Source organism: Vulpes lagopus, chromosome 1, assembly GCF_018345385.1.
Source record: "Vulpes lagopus strain Blue_001 chromosome 1, ASM1834538v1, whole genome shotgun sequence".
Lineage (NCBI taxonomy): Eukaryota > Metazoa > Chordata > Mammalia > Carnivora > Canidae > Vulpes > Vulpes lagopus.
The window spans coordinates 74,284,505-74,298,530 of record NC_054824.1 but is presented as its reverse complement, the minus strand read 5'-3'; the positions used below and the strand labels follow the sequence as shown (position 1 = coordinate 74,298,530).

The 14,026-nt window shown below is 35.6% G+C and overlaps 1 protein-coding gene across 10 annotated transcripts in view; it reads right to left on the bottom strand.

Annotated features, from left to right (window-relative positions):
- The window catches only part of DLG1 (discs large MAGUK scaffold protein 1), a 232,396-nt gene that overhangs the window by 172,181 nt on the left and 46,189 nt on the right, over positions 1-14,026 (bottom strand). The window lies entirely within an intron of this gene.

Below are 14,026 nucleotides of genomic sequence, written 5' to 3'. Positions count from 1 at the left end.
TCTCTCTCTCTCTCTCTCTCTTTCTCTCTCTCATGAATAAATAAATAAAGTCTTTAAAATAAAAAAAATAAAATAAGATAAAATAAATAAATAAATGGGTGAAATATAATTTGTTATACATGTTTATTTTATATTTGCCTAAGAGAAATGACTTTCCATTTTTTAAATGAGACTTTAACATATGTATTTAACTTATGTAATCCAAATATCTCTTAAAGTAAAAACTATCATAATGTCCATTTGGTAAATGAGGAATCCAAGGCTTACAAAAGTTAAGTAATTTATCCGTGTCACAGCTAGCAGAAAAGAAAATCATGTTTGACTTCAAAGCCCATTTTCAACAATTACTAAATTCAAGTAATGGTTAAGTATTTAGGGAGCCAACTTCTTACTACTCTTTTTAGCTGCTAGAATGACAATTTAAGACTATAAGGCAAGCTTTAAAACACTGGTATCAGTTACTTATCTGTTTAAGTTGGGGTTTTCTAATACTGTGTAACAGAAAAATAATAGATGCTGAGTCTAATAATATTAAAATCTTTGCATTATTCAAAGCTGCCTTGTTTACATTTATAATAAGCAAATGATATAAAATGCTTATAAATATTACAGCAGTTCCATGTTTAAGATTTTATTTTCATTTAAAATCTTATAAAAAGAGGAGAGATTAAAACACAAGAAGAATATCCAACCAAACTCTTAACATTAACAAAAGATCAGAGTTCAATATTGTGGAAAATGAGATTACCTATTTATTCATGCAAACTTTCATTATATATAAATCCTAGTTACTAAAATATGCTGAGTTATTAATATCATACAGCTGGGTTGGGCTAACAAATTTTCCTTATTAAGGACACAAGAAGTTAAACTTGTAGACCACCAACCCTTAAATGATTGGAGACATACATTTTTTTCAGACCCCTAGATGGGTTTGACAAGTCCCAGTCCCCTGTCCTACTCACTTTGAACACATTAAGACACATCAATCTATCACTAAAGACAGTACTAGCCTCTTTTTTGAAATGAACACTATAATTCTTATAAAGAGATGCCACCTCTAAAATATAAAACTTTAAATTTTAAAGGGTATCCGAATTTAGTTTTCATGCTTGTCAAAAAAGAACACAATAGAATCTCTGCTAAGAAATGGTACTATTTGCCAGGACTTTTCCAATTGCTGTATATATATTAATTTTTTCACTATCTTAATGCTATGTAAATAAATTATAGATTATAAGTAGTTGATGTAACATCTAGATTTTCATGGTAATAACTCATACATGAAAAATCAATGAACATTCACTGATAATTTCAACATTAGAAACTATTCCCAAGAGAAACGCCTAATAATTTTTACATAAAGAAAATGCAGTGAAGATCACAATGTTTTAAGTGAGCCATATGGGATTCAAATGGTTAATGGAGTTAGAGAAACACTGTTTTTCTTAAATCACATACAGGAAGAATTAATGCTGGGGTCTTGCTTATTTGCTTTCTTTTTTAAATAGTAAGACTATAGCAATAACATCATATACCCATGAATTTGCTATCAAATTTTTCTGGCAAAGAAAATAATGTGGACAACTCTAAGTAAGGCTTAAAATGTTGATGTAGCAAAGGCACTATAAAACTAAAATACATTTTGCTGTAATTAAGAATACTAAAATGTTACTTTGTCAAAATGTTGAATGAAAATTAAAACTAATGTCAAAACAAATAGTATATTTGCTCTTGACCAAACTGCACTACTTTGATTTCAACTAATCACAGAATTTCAACTGCTTTCACAGCTGAAGACCATCAATTAGCAGAAATGAACAAATTAAAATATAACTACATACGATTTCAAGTAATAGGGCAAATCCATATGCTGCCCACTGTACCATGAAACCTCAGTGTTTGTGGCCAAAAAGAGTAAGATAGTGGAATTACAGGAGCACCACCAAACAACTGCAAACAACTTGTTTCGTGCATACAGCTATTCCTTAGAAAGCATTCTCAAAGGAAAACTAGCACCATGTGAACACAAGAAAAATATGTGTAAGAGCTCTGCTAATGATACTGTCCATGTCATCTTTTTTAAGATTTATGAGAGAGAGAGAGAGAGAGAGAGAGAGAGAGAGAAATAGGAGGCAGAGGGAAAAGCAGGCTCCATGCAGGAAGCCTGATGCAGGACTCGATCCCAGGACCCCAGGATCACATCCTGAGGCGAAGGCAGATGCTTAACAGCTGAGCCACTGAGGCATCCCTGTCCATGGTAATTTTTTAAAAAGCTATTATTTTAGAAAAAAAAGTGGAACTGGGTTCTTTCTTACTTAGGCTTTACTTACTTAGGTATTTTTATTTTTTTTATTTTTTTTTTAAAGATTTTATTTATTTATTAATGAGAGAGAGAGAGAGAGAGACAGACAGACAGAAAGAGAGAGAGAGAAAGGCAGAGACACAGGCAGAGGGAGAAGCAGGCTCCATGCACTGGGAGCCAGACGTGGGATTCGATCCCGGGTCTCCAGGATCGTGCCCTGGGCCAAAGGCAGGCGCCAAACCGCTGCGCCACCCAGGGATCCCTACTTAGGTATTTTTAAACTTTTCTAAAAATTAGAATCATGGAAAAAAACTTTATTTTCATGAGCCTGAAACTAATCTGGTAAATCTAAATCTTTAGTGTTCACTGGACTCTAGTGCACAGATTAGAAACACATATTGCAGGCATCTCATGAATAGCTGTTGAATGAATGACAGCAAATCAACTTCCATGGTTCTCATTTAAGTCTATATAATATACAATGCACAGCTGATCCCAAAACTCACCACTTCTATGTTGAAAAACACAACACAAAGGGGTACCTGGCTCAGTCAGGTGAGTGTCTGTCTCTTGATTTCGGTGAGGATCATGATCTCTAGTCTTGGGATTAAGCCCTGCGTGGGACTCCACACTTAGCGCAAATCTACTTGTCTCTCTCAGTCCCCCTCTGCCCTTTCTGCCACTCACACTTGCTGGAGCATGCACTCCCTCTCAAATAAATAAATAAAATCTTAAAAAAACAAAACATGAAAACATTCTTTTTGCCAAATGAAACATCTACTTAAAAACTGCCCAAATATGTTAATAGACATAGAAAAAAAGCATGTGACAAAATCCAACATCCATTCATGATAAAAAAATTTTTTGACAAACTCGGAAAATAAAATTCCTCAGTCTGATAAAAGGCACCTACAAAAAAAACCTACATCTAATACCATACTCAATGATGAAAGATTGAACCCTTTCTTCTCCTTAAGATCAGAAACAAGTTAAGAATGTACAATTTAGCCACTCCTATTCATTTTTTTTAAAGATTTAATTTATTTATCCATGAGAGACACAGATAGAGAGGCAGAGACACAGACAGAGGGAGAAGCTGGCTCCATGCAGGGGGCCCGATGTGGGACTCGATCCCGGGTCTCCAGGATCACACCCTGGGCTGAAGGCAGTGCTAAACTGCTGAGCCACCCTGGCTGCCCTACTCACTCCTATTCAAAACTGTACTGGAGTTCTAGCCAGTGCAATCAGAGAAGAAAAATAAGACATCCAGATTGGAAAGGAAGAAGTAAAACTGCCTTTATTTGCAAATGACATGATCCTACATGTAGAAAAGCCTAAGGAATCCACAAAAAAAAACAAAGACAAAAAAAAACACACACACACAAAAAACACAACCCTCCTAGAATAAATAAGTTCAATATAGACATAGGATTCGAGAGCAATATATAAAAATGAATTGTAACTCTATATACAATGAACAATCTGAAATTAAAAATGTTAATTCCATTCACATTACCATCAAAAAGCATAAAATATGTAGGAAAAAATATACTAAAACATCAAGATCTGTACACTGAGTTATAAAAAAGCATTATTAATGTAAACGACATATTTAAATACATTCTATATCCACGGATTGAAAGAACTACCATGTAAAGGTAGCAACTATAATTTTTCGACTTCTATTCAAAGATTTTTAAAAATTAGATTTAAAAACTGAAAAATTTGTTGAGTATACTCAGGGAAACCATGAAGTGAAAATTATAACTTAGAGTACATTATTTGAGAAACATCATATTCACATAACCGTTGTAAAAATTTTAAATAAGCTTCAAGAAGCCAAAACTCTTATCTTACACAGTTTGCAGAGGCTTCTCTAGAGATAAGCCTATTACATATCAGAAGCAGAACTCTGATAAGCTCTATCTGTGGTAAACACATACGCTTTTTAGCATAAAACTTCTTTGAAACTACATCTTAGGTAGATGCCCCCAAAAACAAAACAGATAAAAGCAGAGAGGCTCTGGTTTAGAACCAGTGAAACCCATCATAAGTTCTCAGTATGTGTTCCTGAACCGATCAACACAGAGTTCTTTAAGAAATCCTAGAATACCAAAGATCAGGTTTTGAATAGTGGTTCCCAAATAGTGAGCTATCTGAATAAAATTCCCAGATATCCGAATAAAATTCAATCTAATTCAAAACTAACAATCTTTATTTTTAACAAGCTCCCTACGTGATTCTAATAGACAAGGTTATGAACCTAGATTATCCAATTAAGAAAAGAAAAAGTACACTTCTCAAACCATGAGTCCCAAATTTCTACAAAGACTACTTTTCTCTGGGAAGAGGGAACAGATATATTCAGGACAAACTATCCTGAATAAAAAGATGAATTCAGTATAAACAATTAAATTTAGTCTTTACTGACTAAAGTTCTTACTTTTGGAAACAACAATAGATGTTTAATCATAATCAATCCCACACTGGCTAAATAAATAATTGTATATTACTGTAATGAAATCCTAAACTGCAATTATAACACACACAAATAGATACAATAAACACATATACTTTTTAAGAAAAATCTAAGAACACAGAAAGCTCTTCTAACCTTTATTCCCTACAAGAAAAAAATTACAAACAGGAGGAACAAAGAGGATATGTTTATGTGTATGTAGCCCTTAATTATGTGTATAAGAGGTTACATATGCACATTAAAAAATGACTAGAACAAAATGTTATAAATGGGAAGATACTGAGTCTGAGTTTACAAATGAGGTCTATGTACCTTGTTAACATATTTCTATAGTTTCCAATAAATATACATTTACTTTTATACCTCTTTCATCCCAAAGAACAAGAATGTTATTTTTTTCATCAAGGAAATTATCAAAATAAGAGTTCATACTCCAGAATAGTTCATTTTAAATCTATTGTAACAAGAAATAGGATCTGAATAAATAAAATAAGAAAAACTATGTCAGGAGGTGGCTCAGTAGGTTAAGCATCTGCCTTCAGCTCAGGTCATGATCCAAGGGTCCTGGTATCAAGCCCTGCATTGGGTTCTCTGCTCAGTAAGGAGGAGTCTGCTTCTCCCTCTCCCTCAGCCCCTACCCATGCTCATGCACACACACTCTTGCTCTCAATTATCAAAAGAGGAGGAGGAGGAGAAAGAAAAACCGTGTTTGGCCACAAAGGAATAACTGGTATAAAACTTGTCTTCCGGGCAGCCCAGGTGGCTCAGCAGTTTAGCACCACCTTCAGCCCGGGACGTGATCCTGGAGACCCAGGACAGAGTCCCACATCGGGCTCCCTGCATGGAGCCTGCTTCTCCCTCTGCCTATGTCTCTGCCTCTCTCTCTCTCTGTGTGTGTCTCTCATGAATGAATAAATAAAATCTTAAAAAAAAAAAAAACAAAAAACTTGTCTTCCTGGGACACCTGGGTGGCTCAGCAGTTGAGTGCCTGCCTTAGGCTCAGTGTGATTCCAGGATTGAATCCCACATCAGGCTCCCTGCCTGGAGCCTGCTTCTCTCTCTGCCTATGTTTCTGCCTCTCTCTCTCTCTTTCTCTCTCTGTCTCTCATAAATAAAACCTTAAAAAAAAAAAAAAAAAAAAAAAGAACCTGCCTTAAACAATTAGAAAATGAGGAAAAACTACACACGACAACAGTCTCCAGACACCAGGACTGCAGAATTGTGATACCTGAGAGAAAAAAGTAATGATGTTGAGCTCTACTATTTTCCTGGCCTTCTGCCAAGAGGCAGATCTGGAAACCTGGCACACAATGCAGAAACCCAAACACACACAACCATCTCACTGAATTAAAGAAACTAAAACAAGTTTTCAGGGAGTGTGAAGCAGCTGGAATTTGCAAGACAACACCAAAAAAGGAGACTCAATTTTTAAAAAGCCTAAAAAGAATTCTTTTTTTTAAGATTTTATTTATTCATTCATGAAAGACAGAAAGAGATAGGCAGAGACATAGGCAGAGAGAGAAGCAGGCTCCCTGCAGGGGGCCTGATGTGGGATTTGATCCCCGTACTCCGGGATCACGCCTTGAGCCAAAGGCAGACGCTGAACCGCTAAACCATGCAGGCCTCCCGCTAAAAAGAATTCTTAAAAAAAAAAAAAAAAAAAAAAAGTCAACCATATCTGCAAAAGATTTAACTGTTTGCCAAAAAAAACCCCTGGTACTCTTTTAGAGAAAAACAATATTCAGCAACACTCAACCACTTTCACAATGTCTGGCACCCAATGAAAAATGAAGAGTCTACATGCAAAACAGAATAAAACTGACCCATTACATGAAGAAAATTAGTCCAAAGGTACATATCTAGAAATGCCAGATGGTGCAATTATAAATACTTTGAAATGCTTTTCTAAAGAGTTTAAAAAATCAACACAATGACACAAACACAAAAATAAAAATGTAGCAAATGGAAATTCTAGTCATGAAAAACACACTATCTGAAAGAAAAATCTATTAGATGAGACTGACAACAATTTAGACACCAAAAATGAGTGAACTTGAAGTCACAACAATAGAAATGACCTAAACAGCAGGGCAGAGAAAAAGTAAAACAAAAATAAATAAGTACAGCCACAGTGAACTATAGAACAATATTAAGAAATCTAACTAGGGGATCCCTGGCTCAGCAGTTTATCGCCTGCCTTTGACACAGGGCATGATCCTGCAGTCCCAGGATCGAGTCCCACATCAGGCTCCCGGCATGGAGCCTGTTTCTCCTTCTGCCTGTGTCTCTCTCTCTCTCTCTCGCTCTATCATGAATAAATAAATAAAATCTTAAAAAAAAAAAAAAAGAAAGAAAGAAATCTAACATGTAATTGAAATCACAGGACAGATATGAAATGAAAGAAGGGAAAAAAGGTTTTTTTAAATAGCCAAAAATTTTCCAAATTTTATAAAATCATAAACACAGTGCTCCAAAGGACTTAGCAAATCCGAAATAGAACACTCTCCCCCAAACACACACCCCTACATACATATGCCAAGACATGATAATCAAATTACTAAAATCCTATCAAAAACAAAGATTAAAGAAACCATAGGCAAAAGGACACATTATTTATAGGAAAAGAGAGATAAGAACCATGGCAGACTTCTCATCAGAAACATTACAAGCAAGGTCCCTAAAGTGTTGGGGGGAAAAAAAAATCTGTCAATCTACAATTTTATATTCATCAAAAATACCATTCAAAAATAAAGTCAAGGGCAGCCCCAGTGGTGCAGCGGTTTAGCGCCGCCTGCAGCCCGGGGTGTGATCCTGGAGACCTGGGATCGAGACCCATGTCAGGCTCCCTGCATGGGGCCTGCTTCTCCCTCTGCCTGTGTCTCTGCCTCTCATTCTCTCTCTGTGTCTCTCATGAATAAATAAATAAAATCTTTAAAAAAAATAAAAAATAAAAATAAAAATAAAGTCAAATATGTTTCCAGGCAAACAAAAGCTAAGAGAACTCATCGACCAAAGAAGTGAATTTCAAGAAATTAAGTTAAAGTTCTTAAAAAAAAAAAAAAAGAAAGAAAAAGAAATTCACAAGCAAAAACTAAAAGGAATTCAAATTCTCAAATTAACTACAAAGAGACTCTAAGACTAGGAGGTTGAGTTCAGTGAGATCACAAGATACAAGATAAAAATACAAAAGTCAACTGTATTTTCATATAACTAGCTAAGAACATGTGAATATCGAATTTAAAAATACAGTGTCATTGGGGTGCTTGGGTGGCTCAGTCAGTTAAGCATCCAATTCTTGATCTCAGCTCAGGTCTTGATCTCAGGGTCATGAGTTCAAGCCCTCGCATTGGGCTCCACACTGAGTGTCAAGCCAACTTAAAAAAAATTACAGTATCATTTACAATCACTCAAAATAAAAAATGACACACTAGTTTATAAATCTAATAAAAGTGTACCAGACTTGGGATCCCTGGGTGGCGCAGCGGTTTGGCGCCTGCCTTTGGCCCAGGGCGTGATCCTGGAGACCCGGGATCGAATCCCACATCAGGCTCCCGGTGCATGGAGCCTGCTTCTCCCTCTGCCTGTGTCTCTGCCTCTCTCTCTCTCTCTCTCTCTCTCTCTCTCTGTGACTATCATAAATAAATAAAAATTTAAAAAAAAAGTGTACCAGACTTGTATACTGAAAACTACACAATGTTGAAGAAAGAAATTAGTAAGTTGGGAGCCAAACCATGTTCATAGACCAGAAGATTTAATCAACATAGCAAAGATGTCAATTTCACCAAATCAATATACAGATTTAACACAGTCAAAATCCTATCACAATCCCATGATGTTTTGTAGATTATTATAAAATCTAGAAAGGCAAAAAACTAGAAAAGCTAAAACAATTTTGAGAAAAAATAAAATGGATGAAATCAGCCTATTAATTTCAAAACATATATGTAGCTATAGTAATCAAAACCATGTGGTATTTGTGGTGAATAAACACATAAATTAATGGAACTGAACAGATCTATACAATACCCAACCAATTTATGACAAGTCTGTAAAAGAAATTCAACAGAGGAAACTTTATAGCCTTCTCAACAAATAGTAGTGGAACAAGTGGATATCTATAGGAAAACAACAACAACAACAACTTCAATCTAAGTCCCGTATCTTACACAGAAACTAATTCAAAATAAATCATGGACTTATTTAAAAAAAGAAAATCTTCAGAACCTGGATCCAGGCAGAGATCTTAGATTTGTTACCAAAAGTATGACCTATAAAGAAAGCATTAGTTAATAAACTGGACTTCACCAAAATTAAAAACTTTTGCTCCATACGAAAGATCTTAGAGTAGAAAAATGAAAAGACAAGCACATACTGGGAGAAAATGTTTGCAAATGATTTGACACAGGACTAATATACTAGATTCTGTATATAAAGAACTCTCAAAACTCAACAGAAAAAAAATCCAATTAGAATGTGGGCAAAAGACAAGAAGAGATATTTCACCAAGAAAAGTATATAGATGGCAGATAAGCACAAGAAAAGATGTTCAGTATCATTAGCCATTAAGAAACTAAAATTTTTTAAAAAATTTTAAAAAGGAAAATATAAATTAAAACCACAATGACATATCACTACACACCTATGAAATGGCTAAAATAAAAAATAGTGACAAGACTGAATGCTGACAAGGATTCAGAGAAACTGGATCATTCATATATTGTTGATAGGAATGTAAAATGGTACAGCTACCTTGGAGAGCAGTTAAGAGGTTTATTAAAAAAAATAAATATGCAACTATAATATGACTCAGCAATCTGGGTAAATTCTCTTGGGTATTTACCCAGAGAAACGAATACTTATGTTCACAGAAAAACCTATACATAAATGTTTAACAGGAGCTTTATATGTAATAGCCAAAAACTGGGAAAATTCCAATACCCTTTAGCAGGTGAATGGTTACACAGTCTTTCATCCAAACCATAGAATAGCACTCAGCAACAAAAAACGAACTACTGAGACAACAACCATTTTCTGGATGAAATCTCCAAAAAATTATCCTGAGTTATTTTTTTTAAGACTTTATTATTTTATTCATGAGAGACACACACAGAGAGAGAGAGAGAGAGAGAGAGAGAGAGGCAGAGACAAAGGCAGAGGGAGAAGCAGGCTCCACACAGGGAGCCCAACGTAGGACTCGATCCCGGGACTCCAGGACCACGCCCTGGGTCGAAGGCAAGCGCCAAACTGCTGAGCCACCCAGGGATCCCTTATCCTGAGTTTTAAAAGTCAATTTCAAAAGATTATGTACTTACAATTCCACCTACAGGGCAGCCCGGATGGCTCAGAGGTTTGGCACCACCTTTCTGCCCAGGGCCTGATCCTGAAGACCCGGGATCGAGTCCCACGTCAGGCTCCTTGCATGGAGCCTGCTTCTGCCTGCCTGCATCTCTCTCTCTCTCTCTCCGTCCCTGTGTATCTCTCATGAATAAATAAATAAAATCTTAAAAAAAATTCCACCTACATATAAAATTCTTGAAATAAGAAAATATTAGAAATGAAGTACAGATCAGTAATTGCTATGAATTATGAAGGGGATAGGGGTGGGAGAGAAGTGGGTGTGGCTAGAAAAAAGTAACTGAGGGATCTCTGTAGTGATGGAAATGTTCTGCACCTTGACTGTATTAATGTTAATATCCTGGTTAGTGATATTATACTATGGTTATCATTGCAGGAAATTGGGTAAAGGGCACATGAGACCTGTTATTATTTATTACAACACATAAATCATCACAAAATAAAGCTTAATTAAGAAAAAAAAAAGGAACTTTCTGAATACAAGTTAATCTGAAGAATCCAAAGCCCAAAGAAATGAGCCTTTTCTTAAGAAGGCAGACACTTATGTATATGAAGTATCTGGCAAGTTTAGACTCAAGGAGGCAAAGGACTGGGCTGGGGTAAGAAACTCTGCTGGGGTAAGGAGTGGATTTTTTTTTTTTTTAAATGCAATCTCTATCCCCAGCTTGGGGCTCAAACTCACAACCCTGAGATCAAGAGTTTCAAGTTCTACTGACTGAGCCAGCTAGGCAGCTAGGGAGGGGAGTTTTTAGTGACATGTGAGTTGGCATGACAAATCAGAACCTAGAAGAGCCAAAAATGGGAGAGTCTGTTGTCCCTATACCCTGGATCATGCTCTTGGGACATTTACTGAGGGTACTACAGTATAGGAGGTTGGGAGTTGGGCTAGAAAAGCAGTGAAACATTTCTGTAGTCTCAAAGTTCTTAGATCCTAAAGTCCTGCTGGTTGAAAGCACCTATGAAAGACAACTGATCTTATTCTTAGGATATCTGAGAATAGCAGTAAGCAGAAAGTAATTAATATAGCAACTTGGTCATAAACAGATTCAACTCCTAGCTGATTAGTTTCATTCTAGCTTACTGAAAGGGAAAGAACAAGGGTTTAATCTCGATAGTTTTTTTACAATGTAAAGCATACAACAAAAACTTCAAGATATGAGAAGAATCAGGAAAACATGAATAAGAAAGACATGAATAAGGAAGACCTACACTAGAACCATAGATGATACAGACATCAGAACTAGCATAAGACAAAAATGGCAATTTTAAATACGTAAAATAAAAACACAAGAAGAAAGATATATAAAGTGGATAAAATAATGAATTTAAAAAGAAATACCGAATTTCCAAAAGAGAGCAAATAGACATTCTAAAAGTGAAAAGTACAATAAATGAAATAAAGGAAGTCTTAGGACATATCAAAACAAAGTAATTTGAAATGCTGTAGAACTGTATTCAATGACATAAAGGAATTTTCAAATTATATTAAATACAAATGATCCCATTGTTCTGTCAAGTCTCTGATCCCTCAGTCATGGCAAAGACTACTAATTGATGATAGTACTTTTTCCTTCAATCTGTCATCAGAATTCTCAGCAAAGACCTTTAGACATCCAATATCAACCAAACTTGACATTATAAATAAAACTTTTTGATGTAGACAAAAGGTAGGTATGTTAGTCACAGGGTTTATGAAGAACTGAAAAGTTATCACTTCGTAATGGAGGAAGAGTCAAACTTAGAAAGTAGGTGAAATATGTCTCCTCTACCTTCCACATATATATACCCAAGAGAAATGAGCACATATGTCCACAAAAAGACCTGTATAAAAATGTTCAAAGCAGCTTTATTCAAAATAACTCCAAAATGGAAATCAAAATTCCCAAATTAACAGGACAAACAAGTTTGTAAAAAGCCAAAGGGAGTCTTCTGGGGTACTGTAAATATTTTATATCTTTATGTGGATAGTGATCACAGTTCTAAAAAGGCATGGAGATGCATGCTATGATTAGTGCATTTTACAAAAAAAAAAAAGTCATGACGATGATGACACTAACAAGGCTATGAAGCAAAATACTGCTAATGGCTGATGAACAGGAATCTCTAGGAATTACTGGAAGATGTTAATATACCTCTGAACTGAGGGAACGGTGCTAATAATGAAAGCATGTTTTTTTTTATTGCATGCTAACTCTACTTAAACTACTCTTGGCACTTTTTCTATGTGTCCTTTATAAACATCAACTCAAAATCATCCCCACTGGATCAGAAGTTCATCTAGGGCAGTGGTCAACAAATATATTCTGTAAAAGGCCAGGCAGTAAATATTTTCAGTTCTGCCGGTCCACTTACTTAAAGCTCACCACATAAAATAAGAAGCTAAGACTAAACTAAACTTTGTTCCAAGATCCAAGTTTTTCTAAAAGCCAAAATGACAATGAACATATTTAATGGGAGTTGGAAATAAGCAAAATATACACTTTAACAACTATCAGAATGTTTTATACAATCATACTCCAATCTAATATACACTTTGAAAAATCATCCTATAAGTTATTGAACATTTTTACCTGGCAGTAAAACAATGAGCAAACAGTAGAGGGCAGTATTTCTATTCACTATTAAAATTTAGCTTTTAAAAATCTAAAAAAAATCTGATATCTGTGCATGGGACCTTCTTTTAAAAAGTTTTACAACACTTCTTTCAAAGTTGCTGGCTAACATACAACTTTAATACAACCTAGCACAACAAAAAGTGCCCTGACTTTTCATATCTAAATATGAATATTTAAATAAAAGACAGTTGTTTCACCCAAAGAAGCCAAATTTTCTATTCGTAATTCCCAAGTATTAATGAGCTAACAAGTCATCATTTCTCTGGTGATTTATTTCCTACCACTCTATCAGTTATCTAGTTAAAACAAATAGTTGAGTACCCACTGGAATCACAAAATAAGTTTCTATTCCCACATATGGACAATCCTTTTTCTCTATTCCTGTAAGATAGCTACATACTAATCACCAAAAGAAGTATCATAGTTATTACAGTCATGAACTTTTGGCAACCAAAGACTCAGCAAGCTGTCTCCAAAGATCAAGCATTCGCCTAACTCTAATATCCATGCAGCAAAAGAGGAGGTAGATAAAACAGACAAAGGCAGGGGTAGAAGTGTCTTTAATAAAATCTCAACCTTTTTCATGATGCCTGGGTGGCTCAGTCAGTTGGGCATAGGCCTTAGGCTCAAGTCGTGATCCCAGGGTCCTGGGATAGAGCCCTACTTTGGGCTCCCTGCTCCACCAGGAGCCTGCTTCTCCCTCCTCCTCTGCCTGCCTCTCCCCCTACTTGTGCGTGTGTGCGCGCGCGCACGCACTCTCTTTCTCTCTCTCTCTGTCAAACAGGGAAGTAAAATCTTCAAATCTCACCCTTTTTCATTCTTATATTCCTATTTTCAGAATGCCTTAATTAAAGAGCTGTACCTAAACCATCCACCACCCCTAATAAGAACCAGCACACTAGTCATAAAAGGGAAGGAACGCAAATTATAAAAGAGGGAAAACAAAGTGAATGATTCAGAGAAAGACTGTTCTTTCCAACAAGAATGTTACATATTGTATTACTATTTAATAAAAATTAGTAAAAAGATCTAACAATTAGTAAAGTCTTACTATGTGCTAGTTGTCGTTTCACACACTTAACAGGTATTAATTAGCTCAATTAATCTTTAAAAACCGTTTAAGACAGGTGCCATTATTTTCTCCATTTTAGGATGAGGAAACTGAAACATAGGAGTAAGTAACTTGTCCAGGAATCAAGCATTAGACCTGGAACTTCAAAGGTCTCCAGAGCCTGAGCTCTTAAATACTGTTCTTTATCCTCTCTGCCCAGG